An 18,592-nucleotide genomic window follows, 5' to 3' on the forward strand; every position below is an offset into this window, starting at 1 on the left:
TCAGCTGTATGAAAAACTTACATTTTAAAAAGAAAAAGAGACAACATGGATGAGACAACTGGCAATGAATACATCTTCCTATACAACTGGAACACCACCAGATCATAGGTGATGTTGTCAGAACGGGAGATCAGACAGAAGACCTGAAGAAAATACAGGCAACTCCGTAAGAAGAGAAAGGAGGTTTGTCGGTAGTTAAGAGGCAGAAGAACTGCTGCCCAAAAGCTGCCTCTTAACTCAAGCTCACTTCTGCCGCACATTAACCTATACATCACCTGCTGGAGGTGGAGTGGTACTACAGCATCTCACAGTTCTTCCCCTACCAGCCTTGAGGTGTTATGCCCAACATTTTGATTTAATAACCATTGCTTGGAAAAAATATCCATCACTTTCAAGTCACATTTTCTCTAGTGTCTTTTAGTTAGTCTCATAGCTAGCAAATATTTTTAACTGTGTCCCCAATACAAATCTTTATTACATAGAAAACTCTTCAAAAAAGTTATCAGAAACAAGATCATTAATATTTAACATTAATGCATTATAGAGAGAGGATTTTACATTACGGGCAAGCTTCAATTGAAAGACAAAAGTATCACGTGATAAGGATATTTTAACTATCTAGGTTTCAATCCCACAGAAACCATCAGGTTATTTAGTTATACCTCAGCATTTACACTTAGGCAAAAACCGCAAAATAAAGTGCATCAGTATGATGCTAACACCTCTTGGCAGTGAGCCATTCATTGATCTCTCCAGCCTCCATTAAAACATTACTGAGTGGAAAATGTGAGCCACATTATACATGACTCTTGTATAAACGCTGTGGTTAACTGAAGAGGTAAAATAATCAAGTTTTAAAGATAAATGTTATGTTTCAAGATTTTCCTCTTCAAATCCTTTCCATTAAAAAGACAGAGATTATAAAAAAGGAACCCACCAGAACAACAGAAAAACATGACTTAAATGGCCTGCAAGACTAACATTCATCTCTCTATAGAAAAGATTCTCTATAGAGTAACTGCGTAACCCCTACTGGGACAAACTACATTTTAGCAGAGTAGAAGAAGTAATTTGAGACCAAATTGGCAAATGCCACTGTTACCACAGAAATTTCTTTTCAGAATTGTGTGGAGAAAAATATTACCAGCTTGTTCGCAATGAATGTCTCCCACATGATTATTTAGCACACATGAAAAATAATTTGTTGATTCTAAAGCTTGTATTGATTCCAGATAATCTGCCTCTGCTTCTGCCTCATAAAATACTGATGATACATGCAAAGAAACTCCCTTTATTGTGTTTTACCACCATCCAAGAGGTGTCCCTAATTTCTATTCTACATAAAAAACCAAATGGCTACAGAATATACCAATTTATATTCACTTTTGTATACAGTATCACATTTTCTTTTAATCAACTGGGATTCATTTTCATATCTAACACAGTGGAAGAATGCTTTTATTTCAAACTTGATTGCAAAATTACAGAGCAATAGGGCTAAAGCTTTTGATGCAGGTACTGGACGGGCCAGCCAGGGTTGATGCACAGCTGGATCTGCTGTTCACAAACCAGGACAGTCTGGCTGGGGATGTGATGCTCAATGGCAGCCTTGGCTGCAGTGACCACAAATAGAGGTGGTTAAGAGCCTGGAGGGAGCAAGGGCGAGTAGTAGAGCAGAGGATCCTAGACTCTGGAAGAGGTGACTTCAGCTTACTCAGGGAACTAGTAGGCAGGACCCCATAGGAAACAGAGAGACCATCCCCAAAGACATTTAAAAGATGTGTAGATGTGGTACTGTGGCACTCTGGGACATGGTCTAGTGGCACTTGGCAGCATTAGGTTTATGGTTGGACTCAATCTTAAAGGTCTTTTCCAACCTAAATGATTCTATGATTCTAAATAGGAAAGTCCCGACTGAGCGCCAGGGCAAAACAAAACAGTACAGGAGGAGGCGGAAGCAGGCAGAGGCTAGCCAGCAAGAATTTGGAAACACTGCCCAAGCACAGAGGCAGTGTCAGGAAATTCATATATGGTACCACCACCACACGGAACCATCAGTAATTTAAGACAGCTAAATAACTTGAGATGAAAACAGAATCACTATAGAAAGTGGAATTGGAAATAACCCAAAATGCCGACAGGGCTAAAAGAATTTAAAAGCAAGCTTGTATCTTGATCCCTATTGCTAGCATGTCTTCCAGGTTGGGTTTTTTTCTGTATTTGTTTTGTTCTTAAAAACTGTGATGGAAATGCAACAAGCAACCTCCTACACGGGAGATTCCAAATCTTGAACCACTGAATTATTTTCTTGTTTTGCTCAGCCAGCCAGATTTCAAGAGCATTTGATACATCCAACATCATGCTCTAACTGTTCCCCTAACAGACCCTGATGTACAAAGATACTACCTAATCCACTTCGGAAACAGCTGACCAATAAGTATTATGTCTCGAAGGATGAGGCTCAGAGAAACATGTTTTCCACTTCCCAAACTGATGATCCAGTACATGGGTGTACCTTATTTCAGGCAAAAATCAAAACTTGACTCCACTTTATATTACTGACCTGTAGCGAAATATGAATGTTGAATAAAATATATTTCCTTAAAATACTAGAAAAAAATAATCCCAGAATGAAAAGAAAAAATCCACATTACTGTTTAACCTCAAAGTGGCTGTATCTGACCCAGAAAATGTTCATGCGGACTTTGATGAGCTGGACTTAGCTATCAATCAAGCTTGCTAAGAGGAAAAGCCTTAAGTTCATAAGGAACTGGCATAGTAACTCAGAGAAAAAGCAACGCTGCGGCTGCTTAGATGCAATTTGTTGGCAAGTTGCTAGAAAAATTATGTACACTTTTCTCTTTTATAAAAAGAAAAACAAACCCCAAACAAAACCAGAAAAGCCAGCCAAAACTGTTGCAACTACACTGGCAAACATGGCATAACTAAGTTTTCAGAGTGGGCTGGCAGCAATAAAAAACTTTATGTACAGCAGATTAATTTTTGAAGCTGAAGATTACATGACTCAGCCTGTACTCATCATCTCTATGAAGACATCATTCTGCTGCTGAAATGTCAGCTCCTCAGCTCCAGCACCTGGCAGAAATGGAAGCACAACGTTTGCTTTCTTTCAAAACTTAGGATTTTGGCTTGAATTCTCAATAGCTGTGTCCTTTCTGGAAGTCTGAAGTTAAGCCAATGCAGCACTCTACCCACTACAAAGTCGCACGAAGAAGAACAGACGTATTTCCTACTGTCGCATTCTGCTCCGTTCAGCTACATGGTCGATTGCTCTAACTACTGTTAAGTCGGGTAACCAGCTGTGCCCACCTCACCTTCACGTGCCAGTGCCAACGAGAGAGTTCAGCATATAAACACAAGCGTTTCCTAACACACTAAAAGGCACAGACAGACAGCTACCGGCTGGAAAGAGGGCAGGGAGATAAGTATTCAAGTTGCAACTTATCACAATGCCACACTTGTGTAAGCCCTACTAACATCTCAGATGGTTTCAGACTTTACTTTTTAGAAAGACTGACAACGATATGATATTTTGTATGTCATTTTTTTAGTCTCAATCCAGATTTACACATTAATAAGTACTATACCACAAGTTTGCTTCAAAGTATAAAAAAAACCAACGTGCCATTCCTAAATATTTCACCATGTTTATCAAATCAATATTTTAGTTTCAGAATAAAAGCCATTAAGAGAATTATCATATTGCTTCTGAGTGACTGAGGAGGTTTCATTCTACATATAATACACTTTCAAACATAAGCAGCAAAAGAAACTTAAAAAAAGCCCTCAGCATGCATTTAACAATTACCTTGTGTTGTTATGGTAACTAAAGATCTCTGAAGAAGCAAGAACAAAAGGGGAAAAAAAAATCCCACTGCAAATCCTCCTGTAAGTTCTATGTATATATATTTTCTCCATGGTAGATTCAAACGAACGCAGTGCAGTATTGCTCTAAGCATCACATCCCCCCCAAGATGTAGGTAAACATTTTGAAATGCTGATGGAGATACTGAAGCATGAAGCTAAAGAAAAATTTGATTCCTCTACAAGGAGGATGCCTGCTCAAATCAGCTGTTCCATAAGACCATTAAATGCCCAAATTCAGGTGTACTCTAAAGAGGCTCCCGAGGGATCCGTTCGTGCAAATTCTCTGGAGCTCACCGCTGGAAAACGGCAGAATGGCTAAAAGTGGGCAAAACTGTTCTCTTAAAGGATACTACACCGAAGAGATGGACAAGCCAAGGCCTCCCTTCCCATCCTCTGTGTCCCTGCTTCCAAAAGTTTTGGTGAAGTTATCCTGATAACTGATACCCAAGAAAACAGAAAACCTAATGAACAGAATACAAAGGAAAGCAAGAGTCTGTTTTGCAAGAACTGAGATGAATTGTCAAGGAGATTTGTTTCAATGTATGTATTTATCAACAGCTTACAGATGGGGACAGAAATTTATGGTTTAAAGCAACGACCATAGACTCAAATATTCTCTTTAGCCAACCCAGAATAATTTTGAGAGTTTAAGAGGGTTGAGGGAGGGAGGTGTCCTTTTTTTGGAAATAGAAGTCTTCAGTATTAACTTTAGTATCTCTAAAGCAACTTTCAGAAAGTTTTTTGTTATAGAATTATTAATAAACATATTTGACTGCATATAAGCAAAGTTGTTCAATTTTCCTGCAGAGGGGAAATCAGGTTAATAGTACGGTCAATAGCAGGAATCGGAGAATCTGTGGAGACTGCATCTACGGTTATACTGTTTCAACTCTGAAGAGTACCTCTGGGTAAATACAAACAATTTTATTTTAAGTTCCTACTTCAGATTATAAAAAACTATCCTCTAGGTTCAAAGAGGAGCACATACATTTTTTTTAAACTTAAAAAAACCCCAAACAACCAAGCCCTGAGGTTCCTTCTTGAAACTTGCTGGATCATCTCTGAAGTCAGTTGAAACACTTAAGGAACTACAATCAAGCACTTACAGTGGGGACTCTCAAATGAACTTCACTGTAAAAAGCAATGTTACTACCCTTGACAAAAAAGTGATTGGTAAATCCTTTGTACTGTCTACCAAGTGCTGTTTTAACTACTTAACCTAGTACCTAGCACGTGCTTTATATTGACAGTTCATAATTCATCGGGGATGGGGGCGGGGGGGTAGCTATTACCTTTAACTTTTGCAGCATGTACTGTCATCCAACCTACCCAGGACTTTAGTAAGCTTACAACGTATTTGCAACTTATGAGTCTCGTGCTGTCACTCAATGACCTGACAGTAGAGCCATCACTTTAGGTACAGTTTCAGTCAACTTTCTGCAAAACACTTAGTATGATGTCGCGCACTGTAGGTAAAGTATGCCACAGAAAGCGTATTTAAACAATGCAGATGACAGCATCCCTAATTGTGACCCTTAAGATACTTCAGCAACTGGAGCTCAGACAGAAAAACGCTAATGACAAATATAACCTTGAAACATGAGAATAAGAGACAACTATTAATAGAAGGCTAATTTAAAGTCTCACTTTACATAATACACAAAACTGCAGTGAAGTCAAAGTTCACTAACATCAACAATGTACTTCAGAGCTCCATCCAGGCTGATGATGACAAGCATGAAAAATTCTCAGAATTTTTAAAGCATTTTGTACTTAGAAGAGTTTATTCTTCAGGCCCTTGAAAGCAGCATTTAACGACAATTTGATATTATCAAAAGGAAGTTTCTCCTGACCATTGATGAAACTACTATAGTTTGCCTTTTTCCTCCTCTCTTCCTGGAGACCACAGTGAAAACATAAACCTTGTGTCTTTGTGGCAGAACAATATCTGACCCGAATCCCAGTCAAAAAAATCTATGAGTTCTGGGGTACAGCCACTTTGTTAAACTCACCGAGATTACAAATACATTCACACTTTACATTCACTATGATGCAAATCATTTTTCAAGGGGATGCTTGAGGAAAAGGATAGCGACTCAGATGTGAGTAATAGCAGAGGTGCTGAGAGTAAGGTTTATGAATACGTTTATAAGTGTTTTTCAACTGTGAGGTCAATCTTTTGGCTGAGATGTGTTCCCAGAACACAGACTGGACCCAGAACATCAGACATTCTCCATCTCTGGGGCTCACAGCTCTGAGAAATCAGTATATCACGAAAAAGACACCAAGCAATGAAATGATTTCTGCCCATCACTGAATCATGGAAAAAACCATCCTGCCTGACTGCTTACAGTCAGCGCAGTTCCATGTTACGTGCAAATATTATACTACTTCTCCTATCACTTTGAAATGTGATTATATGAAAAATCCTATCCCTTTCCAACATGAGCTTTTTACTCTGAACATTTTTTTTTTCTGCAGCAAAACATTTATGATAAAGACAGTTTTCAAAAAAGAAAAGTGATGTAACAGTTTCATCACTATTAGTCACTTCTCAATACAACAACCATCAGAAAAAAGAAGGTTAAACCACTTAAAACTCTGAACCACACCATATAGCTTTCCCCAAACCACTGGAGCTGGATTGAAAATTGAAACAGTGCTAACCTCAGTGAATCTTACTTTATCCAATTAAGTGATCAAGCAACCAAGACAACTCTGAAGAGATCATGAAATGAACAACAAAGCATACAACTCAAAGGTATAAAAAGATTTTTGTCCAGGATAAAAAGTATTTAGTAAAACCCCAAAGGACTCCAGTATCAGACTAGGAGAGTAACTTCAGCCGCAACTCCCGGGTGACTCCTGAATTTTCTTAATTTGCCAGAATACTGTCATACAAATTTGAAGAGAGCAGTCCATTGCCTAATGCAAGGCAAGCTGGAAAAAGCCATGAAAGTTCAGCCACACTTGTTAGACAAATATTAGCATTGAATTTGCTATACAAAAACCTGCAATTTCATCATTCTGTCAAAAATGTAAAAGGTGGAACAACTCATCAATTTTTATTGTCTTTAGTAATTTCCCCAGTGATCAGAAAAAACAGTATTTTAATTCATACATATTAAACAGCCTGGCTGATTTACTTTGCTAGCAGCATAGATAAGAAGGGTCTTCTCCAAGAAAAGTCAAACCTTCAAAATGGAGACCGAAGTCACTGCTGAATGACAAAACAAACTGATTTCCTGTGGCAGACAAATCTCATCTAGACATGTCATTTAATTTCTCTTCATGAGATATTGGAAGGTTTATTACCTATGATGATCAAATAAAGATATGTTTCCAAGATCATTAATGTCTCACATGCTTTAAGGAGATCAAACAACAGATTTTTCCAGTGCTGTATTATTAAAGCAATAGTTGCATAACTGACTTGGCTACACTGGGGCAGAAAAGTAGGATTCAAGTGGGCATAGGGCATATCAAAAAGATGAGAGAGAAATCCTTGGGAGACAGAAAAGTGAAATTTCCTCTGATTCACTTGAGGGAAAGGAAATTTCTTTGCATCACAAAAGAAGATTCAATGAGCCTCTGCAAACTTGAAGTCATCCTTCTGAATTAAAACCAGACTCATTAATCCAGCAGTCCTCAAGCAAAAATTTCAGATCAGCTAGAAAGCATGGGAGTTAGATGGATGTTTCAGCCAGCATTGCACAACACCACTATCATTCTGTGAGGTATCAGAGAAGTTATGACAGCTCCTACCCTGGACAAATAAAGTCCTGAGGAAGAGGAGGAGATGGGGCAAATGCCTCCTGTCAGCCTGGAGGGAACGAGGAGCAGAGACGGATGGCTCCACAGGGTTCTCAGGAAATTTCTGAAGCACTCATCTACCGGAATACCAGTTCAAATCAGCAACTTGAACAAACCATCAACTCTGAGGACCCTGAAACTGGAGAGACAAAAAAGTGGAGTGATTTGAGGCATGGGAAAGCATTCATAATGAGTCTCTTCCCATTTCTGAGACATTAAGAGCAGTAACAGCCCTGTTTAGAAAACTCGGTCCTGACTCTGCTGTACACCCTTTTGGACATGTCAGAGACTCAACAGCCCAGACCACACAGAATTCCTGCATCAAATGGGTAGATTTGGGAATACTTTCACTGATATGGCCTTGGACAGGAATGAGCAGATTCACTGACTGTGGAAGAAAATCATAACAGATACCAGCCAAGTGAGTTAAGAAACCCCTAAAAAATACAGAAATTCCCACCAAAAAAAGGCCTGAGCAATGACATTAGCTCAGAGAACATTCCACAGGCTCTTTCTCCTCCTAAGCACTTCAGACATTTGGTACAGACATTTCTACTCAAATCTGTACTCAAGTCTGAAGTACTTTTTTTTCCTTGATGTTAAATGATATGCAAGGAAACCCAGGAAAGAAAAACACTAAAAATGGTGTATACTCAAGATGCATTTTCAAGCTTTTTAACAGTTTGCTAGATTTACTACCATCCTGGCTGAGACAGTACCACTGTAGACTGGGTACGTACAGGTGTATGTCTGCGCAGGCCATAGTTCTGTTAATCACAGCAGCAGCATGAAGTGATGATGCTGAGGGTAACTGCGTACTCCAGCTGAGGAAGAGATGCAGGTGGCTCCTTCCCCTCCTCTTAACCTGACACTACACGCTTACGTGCCTTAGGTATCTAAGCTCCAAGTGCAGGTCCATTTACCCGTGTTAGGCCGCTGCTTTCTACATGGATGCAGAACTCCAGGTTCCAGACAGGACCCCAAAAGGTCATTTTCAGACACCAAGTACATATCACAATTTGAAGACCAAATTACTGTGCTGAGCAAATAATTGACAGCATCTTCTTTTTCATCAAGCAAATATATACAGACTGCTACAGGATTTTTGATGTTCAAAAAAGACAATCCATATTTTTAGAATAATGCTCAAATTTAGCAGAGCAAGGCAGGAATAGAAATTGCATTTAACTCCAGCAGCACAAATGTTTCTTTTAACTGATGCCAAAATTACCAACAGTTTACATCAACAGAAGAATTAACTTCATTCAAAAAAAGTCTAAGCACAAAAACTATACAGTCTACACTTGAAATATAACAGAGCATACCATTCACTAGTTCACTGATTTTCAAAACGTGCACAGACACAAGCATAGCACAGAATAATCCCTTTCAGAAAAGTCAGCACAAATCAGTTCGGACAGCTGATGTTCCAAACGGGCAGCTGAATCCATTGAGTGAGTACATACCGGGGTGAGTAACTCTACACCCTGCAGAAGTACTGAGCATCAGCAAGAGATGAAGCACAAAAAGCAGAGAAACAAGCAGAGTGTTTCAAAGAGGAATGCAGAAAGCCACAGTGAAGGAAATACGAGATTGACACGGTAACACAGAGAACAGGGCAGAACTGCATCCAAAGCAGCAAACTTAACCAGGGATTCTCACTCTGCTCTAGCCAGCATAGCTGTACACAGCAGAAAATGATAAATGAGCTGGGTGGGTATTTATTTAGTAGATATGGCATTACTTTCACACCAGCATAAAATACTTCACCCTGTCTGTAGCTGCATTCCAAGGCTCTTCCATGCAATATGAGCTACTCTGAAAAAATCCATATGCATCAGAACAAGAGTGTCAACGGGAACCTGCAAGTGAGACACGTTCAGTTTAATTGTGAAGCTCCACAAGTGATTAGTACAGCAGAAGAGAAAATTAGGTAGATGTGTTAAAGTATAGCTATTTTCAGCTTCTGAATCTCAAAACCATAAAGTCATTTAATCAAGAAAGTTAACTCTCTGAAGTAACTAAAACTTCTAATATGTTCTACTTTTTGAACTGGAGGAATCAAACTCCAGAAGAGTGAAACGTTGGCATGCCCATCCAGTGTTGTGAACATATCAATATTTTAAATACGGATAAACCATTTTAAGGATAACTTATCATGAAAGGTATTCTGAAAAATACATCTGCAGCATTAAAAGCTGGAATAATCAACACCATCTGTCATAAAGACTGTTAAAAACTTCTATTACAGAGCCTCATTTTAGTTGACTACAACTTCCAATCTGAGCAGACGTACTTGTAAATTCTGGTTCATTAAAGGAATGTGGTATGGTAATAGCAGTTAAAAAAAAATTCTTCTCTATACATTATTCTTCCCATTTCCTATCTTCCTGCACACCACATACTGACATTTATTGCAACTCCTGGGAAAAGACTGGGCAGGTGAGAAACAAACCTAATAATTGAAGATGTCCATTCCAGAAGCTTCAGGAAAAGAAATTAAGATATTTATATTATTTCTATGAAATTCTATTTCTGCACAGATATCAATGTAGATACATTCAGGTAGATTTTATATATATATAAAAAAAGATAGACCAACTATCTACATGCAGGTAGAAATCCTACATAGCTCACTGGACACCTAAAAGAAAATTTTGGCCGGGAAGAAGGACTTAGACAAATATCACTGTGCAGCAACAGTTCTACAACAATTTCAGTACAGCATAGTATTGGCAAAAACTCCATGAAAAGTAAAGAATAATATATTGCCAAAAGGGGGAAAAGGTGGCAGATTTTACCAAATGTAAAATCAGATGCACAAAACCAATTTAAGAACCTCTGAAATAAATATATTTCAATAAAAGGAGAATCCCAAAAATTTGGTAAGCATCTTTAAATTCAGCCTTCTACACAAGTGGTGTTGCAGGGAGAAGGGTATAAGAAATAAATCCATGCATTTAACTAAAAACCTTAGTAATTTCATTCATATTCACCTTCATTTAGGTAGTATTTAATGATAATTATTAATACTTATGTATAAAAAGATCAATTAGAAGTTCTGGCACAGATCATAATTTTTTATTATGCCATTTACACTGGAACAAGCAACTGTCACTTTTCATTTTTCCACTGTGCTGTGAATTTTACTGTGCGTAATGACTGCTGGAAAAGATCAAATTATAACACCGGTACTACTGAACTGAATCTCCTTGCGAAAAGACAGCCTTCGCAGTATTATCATTAAAGGCATCACTGAATTTATTACTAAACCACTTCTCTTCAGAGATACAACTATTTACTCCACTACTCCTCACGACTGCCAATGAGAACGATAGTAACAGAGAATCGAGACACTGATTCTTTTTAAAGACATCTTTGTAATAAACTAATAGCTGACTGGATAGAAAAAAAGCCTGCAGCCAAACAGATCATTTCACAAGAGAACTTCAATGTCAGTAAGAAGCTTTAGTACAGAACAGTGTTCAAGATAAAAGCAAAAAGAAGAAAAGGAGGTATTTTATTTTGCAGAAAACTTTTTTGAATGCTCTGTGCAGTTTCCTTGTGGAGCTTATACATAACCCTGAAGACAGTAACCGCTTTTGTGGGTTGTTTTTACGATACAGAGGAACCATGTTAGAAAAAAAGACTCTCCCGTAGGAAGATGTGTCAGAAGAAATTCTGTAGTAAATCAAAAAGAAATGGATGGACTTTTTGATTGTTACTATTGGTTTTCTTTTAATACCGTCTAATTTAAAAATGGACTCAGACCAAACAATTCTAAAGCAATACAATCCAGCAAGAAATATCAAATTCTTTTTTTAGTCCAAGATGCCTAAAATACACCAAAGTTCGCCTTCCCTATTACCACAAATACTTTCCAAGCAATTTGGGTGTGAAGCAGAAGGGAAGCAGCAGCTGGAGGCTAGGAGACAGCTGAGCATCTGCTGGAATCGATTTCCTTAACACCGTGACATAACACGTGCCATCCATTATAGAGATTATTCACTTTATAGAAGCAGTGCTTTTTGTTTGCTAAAATCTGGTTTAAGACCAGGTTGGATGAGGCTTTGGGCAACGTGGTCTAATGGAGGGTGTCCCTGCCCATGGCAGGGGGGTTGGAACTAGATGATCTTTGAGGTCCCTTCCAACCCAAACCATTCTATGATTCTATCTACAGTTTCAAATGCTGAAAACTCTTGTGGATGAAGCATGTGGTATCTTTGGGGGGTGGGGTGGGGGTGGAAACCAACCAAAAAACGACCAACCTGAAACATGCTCTCAACCAGCTTCTTTAAGATGCACTACAAAGATCTGCAAACACACTTTCACCAGAGCAGCCTACGGGGCTAATAGTGCGTAATCATTACAGCAGCATGACACTGACCTAAAAGCAGAAAATGAAAATGCCATTTCCCTACAGAGAAACAGTTTCATTCATTTTTTTTTCAACTTCATGAAATACAGAGATAGATCTTAACACTTCTCTGCAGGTAAAGGCAGGAATAGATGTGAAACAAAGAAGATGTTTTCTCCATTGTCTATTCACATTAGCAGCTGAAAAACACCACACAGAATGGAGGACTGATGACAAACAAGACAAGGGTGAACGCTAAATAGCCAAGGGACAGTTTTAGGAAAAACACACCTTACTTTTTGTTCAGTAACATTTTGTTGAAAGATTTGTTTTGAGGAACTAGGTAAAGCTCAAGTCAAATACTTTCCTAATTTTGTTGTAAATACAAGAAAAAAAGAATAACATGTGGCATGCCTCTTGTACATCATAAAGCAGCTAAAATTAGCCCTTTGCAGGTTAAACAGCCATAAAAAGTTGTAAGCATCTGATTAACTTAACAGGAAACAGACAGCTGGAACTGGTGCACACATACTACAAGGCTCTCAGAGCCCCATCAATATGCCTCAGTCCTGATCTGCATATAGTCACCTTACAGATTTAGGACCACTGATTAACTTACTTTCGCCTCCCAAAACTGCCAAAGGTCTATGCTGCTAAAATACTCTTGGTTTCTTAACACCACTCCATTATGATATTGTTAAACAGCTTTCAGCTGCAGTCCTATTTTTTTCCTTAAATTTGTGGGTGATAGCTTTAGTAAAACACATTTTATTAACGAGATCTCTTAAAAAACAAACTAAAGATTAGTTTTAAAGCTGTATAAAATGTTTACAAAGATTCTTGTTAAAAGCTTAAAAAGCACATTTCATTTAGCCATTAAAAAAAGCAAACAGAATTTATTATACATTAAGCAGTACTATGCCCTGAGGTTTCTGCTTAGAGCTCTCACATGTAAATGCGACTGATAAAATGGATGTGACTTGTTAGCCAAGGAAGAATCAGCAGTTAGGGAAACGTTTCATGCTCTCTGGGATGCAGCGTAGTATCATGCTTCTGCTGTTTCTGCTTATGTAGAATTGGTTCCTGGGAGGACGACGTTTAATTAGCTCCAAAGACATCCACAAGGTACTTATTTTACAAACTGAATAATAATGCAAACAGCGCAGGCAAGGCTATACATGGAGCACCATAAAGGTGACTTCTCCTGCAGATTTTCCATTACCATGCAGTGAACAATGGCAAGGAAAAAAAGGCAGATGTAGCCGCTCTGCCACCACAGGTAAGGCCCAATTCAAGATGTCAGGGGAACAATGCCCTTTTACTTAAAGCAATGTTGCTTTACCAGTAATTTTTTATATGCATTAATTCACACCATTGCATCTTCCATCCATTCTGTATTACTGTATTGCACTACTTCACATGACATGTTTTTGTCACAGCAGGTATGTTTCCCTCCTCCTTCCTCATAATCCATTGGCCTCTTCTTTTTAAGCCAGCAGCTAGTAAATTCCAGCCTTAAAGAGCTTGCTGGAAATGGGAAAGTTTGAGGTGCCCTAACTAAATATTTCTCTTCCCCAGTGACAAGCTTATGCATGATAACACATATCAAACAGCCAAATTCACAGTCCTTTCAAAATGGAGTTCTCCAGGAGGGAAAACAAATTCCTCAGTGCCGTGTCTATCAGGGCCAGAGATACACACAACTCGGAGCCATCAGACAAATTGGGGTTGCATCTTTGCTAGTAAACATACAAAATATCAACCCCTTTTTTTGCTTTCCTGATATCTGATGTGATTTTTTTCATTCTTAGCCTGTCTTTGGCCCTTTCTCATAGTTCTTGCTGCTTCAAATAAAAAAAAAAGTATAAATAAATACCAAGTAATTTATATAAACAATTACTTTGTTGTCTGGGCTAAGCACAATATATCAAGAATGGCAGGGAAAGGACAGCAGCAAAGGAAAAGAACTGGGAGAAAGGAAGAGGAAACTAACTGCACATGACTGTATAGCATTTTTCATAAAAAGACTATTATTTTGTCATGTTCCTACAGAGTTTAGAACAAAACACCAGTCCCAAGTAAAGAGCAGGACATTGCTGCAGTAAGTTTACAACAGCTAGGAAGGAAAATGGAGGATTTCGTTGACAGAAAGAGTAAAAGAATCATCACCACTTACTTGCATAACCATAACCACCAAAGTCCAGTAAACGGAGATGAAGTAAAAAAGCACATTTTTATTCAAATTATTTTTTTTTTTTTGCTAATTTTTTTGAAGTTATATCTACAAAGACTCTGAAAGTTGACCAAATATTGACAAACTCAGAGCTGCTTTAAGTTTTCCAGTGTCTTGGCTGGACTTCCATGCCAGCAATCCTGCTCGGCCCAGCAAAACTCCCTTTGCCAGAACCAAAATACCCAGGAGTATATGCTGTACCTGCTTAACAGCTGCCAGTTAACCACTCCACAGGACACAGCGATCTGTGGACATTCCTCTTCTACCTTCCCAGGGTATGACAGCACTGCATTTCATCGGTCTCTATCAGGGAGGCAATACGGCACCCGTATGCTGCCACCCCACGAGCCCTTCAAACCGTACGGGCCAGCGTTGCCACCAAAACCGCAGCCAAATAACATGCTCCCTCTCCCCTACTGTCAGCCATCTGGGCAGCCGGATTGAAGAACTGATCCAGATTTAAAGTGTGCATTTAATTAATGGCTTTATAAAGACAAATTTGAGCTCATTTCTTATCCAACTCAACTAACCACTGGCAGTATTTCAGGGGAGAAGACAGAGCAGGAGGTGAGAAGTGACCACACGAGAGCAGCAGCCGCAGTGCAGCTCTGAAGTGCTCCTGGAAGTACAACGTGAAAGAGAAGTTCCCGTGTAAAGTATAAAATGCAATTAGCTGGAAAGCATGCTGCCTTCTCTCTTCTCCCGCCTGAAAACAAAGACGAAAGCTTGCGCAAAGGTACCTTCTGCAAAAGACAGATGGGAAAAGCATTAAGCCTATACTGTCACAGCTACGGTGCACGTTAAAAATACCACTTTACGGACAGACCTCCTCTCTACTCTGTTTTATAGGGGGAGCACATAACCCCCTTCCTAAGTTCAGGGGTTAAACATTGACTTGAGAATTCCATTGCACTCCTGGGAGGCAGCTCTGTCCTGGGAGCGCGGGCATGCCTGACTACCCCACGCAGACGGGAGACATATTATACACAAGTAGCATTCATTATTCAGAGCACCCACTTTCATTCACAAGTGGCACCCTTGGCACGAACAGAGATTTCTCTCCCGTCGGGGGAAAAGCATGTCAGAAGAATTTGCTTGACATATGCCCTTTGTGGGGAACACAGGAATTTGCTGTAGCCTAGCAATCAGTACAGCAATCCATCTGCAGTGTTCTCTAAAACAAATGATCAAGTAATAACTTCTAAAAGGTCATAATCAAAATACTAACCAGGAAAAGCTGTTACACTGTTAGACTACTTTTTCTTTCGTATAAATATACGTTGTTACTATACAAATGCTCAATTAATTCTTCAGATAGCCAATTTTGCTGCAAAAATCTCTGCTTGGTTCACCACTTTGATAGCGAATAAAAGCACTTGGCAGAATTGTATTTACTATTTTAATTACTGAATCTAATGTAGACAATAGTTCTTCTGACTTCATATCAAAATACATGCTGTAATCAAGACAAGATCTTGGACAAGATGTGTGCAATTTGGGATACCCCATGCACTGGTCCTCAAGGATAAAATTATTCAAGAACTACATTTAGGGAGGGCTGTCCTCATGTACTTTAACAAGCTAAATGTTCACAGCAGCAAATCATGACTTTTAATGAAGCTTGACATCAGTTTTATATGGGAGAGAACTGAAGAGACAAGAACTTATCCACACAAAATAACTGTGTTTGTAACTTCTTTAGCATTAAACTGATTGAGAAAAAGCATGTTTTCTTTCAGAAAAGTTTTAAATACAAAGTGGGCATTAACCAACTACAATCATGGCTAAATAATTTTGATTTAGGCATGTTCCGTTATTCATACAAGAGAAAAAAACCAACCCCAAACACATTCATATTCATTTAGCTGGCCACAAGCATTTTGAACAGTTTTTTTGTTCTGAATAGCAGCCAATGAATCTCTCCTGACAGATGATCATTTTATTTTCATTTTTAAATTCCTCTCAGCTTTGAGATTTCACTGGAACCTCATTTACTTAAAAATCTTCACTTTGCTGTCTACAGCGAAGTTGGGAAAGCATGTCTGCACAACCTGAAGTGCTGAGTGAAGCTCACTCTGCACTAGGTAAAACTCAGGTGCCAAAGCCAATAGAATAAAAGACACTTCTGACCGGTTGGTGCCTATATAATCCCCCTCTACCTTCACCATTTCTACACATACAAAGCCAAACTCATGAGAAACAACTGACTAATTGCCCCTATACACTAGGTAATGTAACCTTCAGTAATATTTGATAGTATTTCCTAAAGCGTTTGCATTTTTTATTCTTTTTTTGAAGTTATTTAAGCTTTTTTTTTTTTTTTTTTTACAATCTCACAAAACTCACATCACCATTGTTGTAGTTCAGAGGCCTGCTACTTTAAAAAAATCAGTATGTGTAAATGAAAACTGGAATCATAGAAAGCTGGTAAAGATGTTTTTTCTACATCAATAAAATATATTTAACTTTTTATAATCTTCAAAACTTCCATAATTCATGGTACTCTATGATTTTCCAAGAACAACAGTATTTTCAAATATGATTATTACATTTTTTTTCATTAATGAAAAAAGTTTTCAGCTTACTTGTTTGTTTACATATCAACTTAAGATATTTGTTCAAATATCTTAGCAGGTGACAGGATGAAATTAAGGTTTGATATATTACAAAGTAAATGCAGGTGAATTCTTCCTAGAACATTCAGTTAAACAAAACTTAAATAAAAGTGAAATCAGCATGAAACCACCATAAAGATAGGCCAGCTAAAGACATTTCACAGAACTGTGATTTTAAACATACAAAAATGTAGAATAGGATTTCTTACTTCTACCAAAAAGTTTAAGACAGTGGTTTGCATTTTGTTTTTTCTTACATAGTGATGTTCTAAAAATATTTTTTTCTTTTTTTTTCCCCCTTTTTTAAAATAAATTTATTATCCCATATATCTTTACAAGTGACATTATTGCCTGCTTGAAAAGAAAGCCTTCACTAGCCTATGGAATAAACAAGAAGCAGAAATGACAGCTGGGGATCCAACAACGCCATGGTCGCTGGCTCCTCTAAACAAGCAGTACTAAGGAAGACTAATTTCCAATAGACATATAGTTTGTTGTGGAATGATTTATCACATATAATTATACTTAAATTGGAGCCAAAGTTTTTCCCATGTCCACTAAAAGTCCTCTTTTACTTCCCCCCACCAATAGTACCTAGAGTCCCTATGGCAGCCCCCCAGGCTTCCAGCTCAAATTCTAATCCACATGGCAGTATTTTTAGTTTTCATTTATCCTTCTCTTCCTGAATTTTCACAGAGATTCATAGTGAATCTCCTCTCTTTCTTGCTACACACCCTACCTGCCTGCTCCACCTGCCAGGCATAGAAGAGGTGCATGAATAAACAGTATTGTAACCGCAGTGATAAAGACATTGATCAGCCCATTCAGTGATAGGGCTTAAGTGCAGAAATGAAGCCACAAGAAGATTAAAAATGAAAAGATGAAATGGAAATAAAGCCAAGAGAATCATACATTGCTGTAGATTTGTTGTGACTAGAAAAAAAAAAATTTAAGACCAAACAGGCCATACAGCAGCAAGTGCATCATTTGCACTCTGGAAGCACAGGTGCTACTCAGTCTCTCCTTTTGTTGATAAGGCTGCTATAGACTCATTTATCTAATCTTAACAATGCTGCACTATAATATTCTGTAACATAAAAATTGTCATGCCACCACCAATACAGAAGTCCATCTCTTGATTATGAATTCATGAGGTCTTTCACAAAAAATGGCATGCGTTCACAATTAGCCCACTCTTGGGTGGCGTCACAGGACTTGCTGCAACTACGCAGAGCTCCCAAGCATAAGCCTACATCTGAGTACTTTTTGCTTGCAAAATATAATAGCATGCAACACACATGCTATTGTCAACTGAAAATTTCCAGTTTCCTCAAGAAGTTGACTTAAGCACTTCATATAGTCTTATGTAGCTCTTAACATCCTAGACACAGAACATTCTTGGGTGGCTCAATCTGTAAGATGTCTTCATTAAACACTCTCAACCCAAACGGCTAGCTCAAGAATTAGATCTCCAGCATTTTTAAACAAACTTAATTTCTTACTAATATTTTACAGGGGTTGATCCCAAGAAAGAATTCTTGCAGACTTTGGAATAAACAGCATCTATTAGTGGGCACTTAGTCTCCCCTCCAAGAAGTTAAAAATGAAAGGAATGTTGTTTATCATCCTAAAATAGCTCTCAGTTAAACACTAATCATTACCAGTGGTGAAAAAGACAAATTTCAG

At 38.3% G+C, this 18,592-nt stretch overlaps 1 protein-coding gene across 17 annotated transcripts in view; it reads right to left on the minus strand.

Annotated features, from left to right (window-relative positions):
• SIPA1L1 (signal induced proliferation associated 1 like 1) overlaps positions 1–18,592 on the minus strand; it is a 221,405-nt gene that overhangs the window by 101,528 nt on the left and 101,285 nt on the right. For 2 of the 17 annotated variants that reach the window (XM_054826599.1, XM_054826590.1), the window contains one exon: positions 9,472–9,563. The exons of 14 other annotated variants lie outside the window; for them this stretch is intronic. The gene's annotated coding sequence lies outside the window, so the exon portion shown is untranslated. Of the gene's footprint in view, positions 1–7,653; positions 7,841–9,471; positions 9,564–18,592 lie in introns of all 17 variants that reach the window. One more of the 17 variants, XM_054826591.1, reaches the window with a different exon arrangement.

The sequence above is a fragment of the Grus americana genome, chromosome 5, assembly GCF_028858705.1.
Source record: "Grus americana isolate bGruAme1 chromosome 5, bGruAme1.mat, whole genome shotgun sequence".
Taxonomy (NCBI): Eukaryota; Metazoa; Chordata; class Aves; order Gruiformes; family Gruidae; genus Grus; species Grus americana.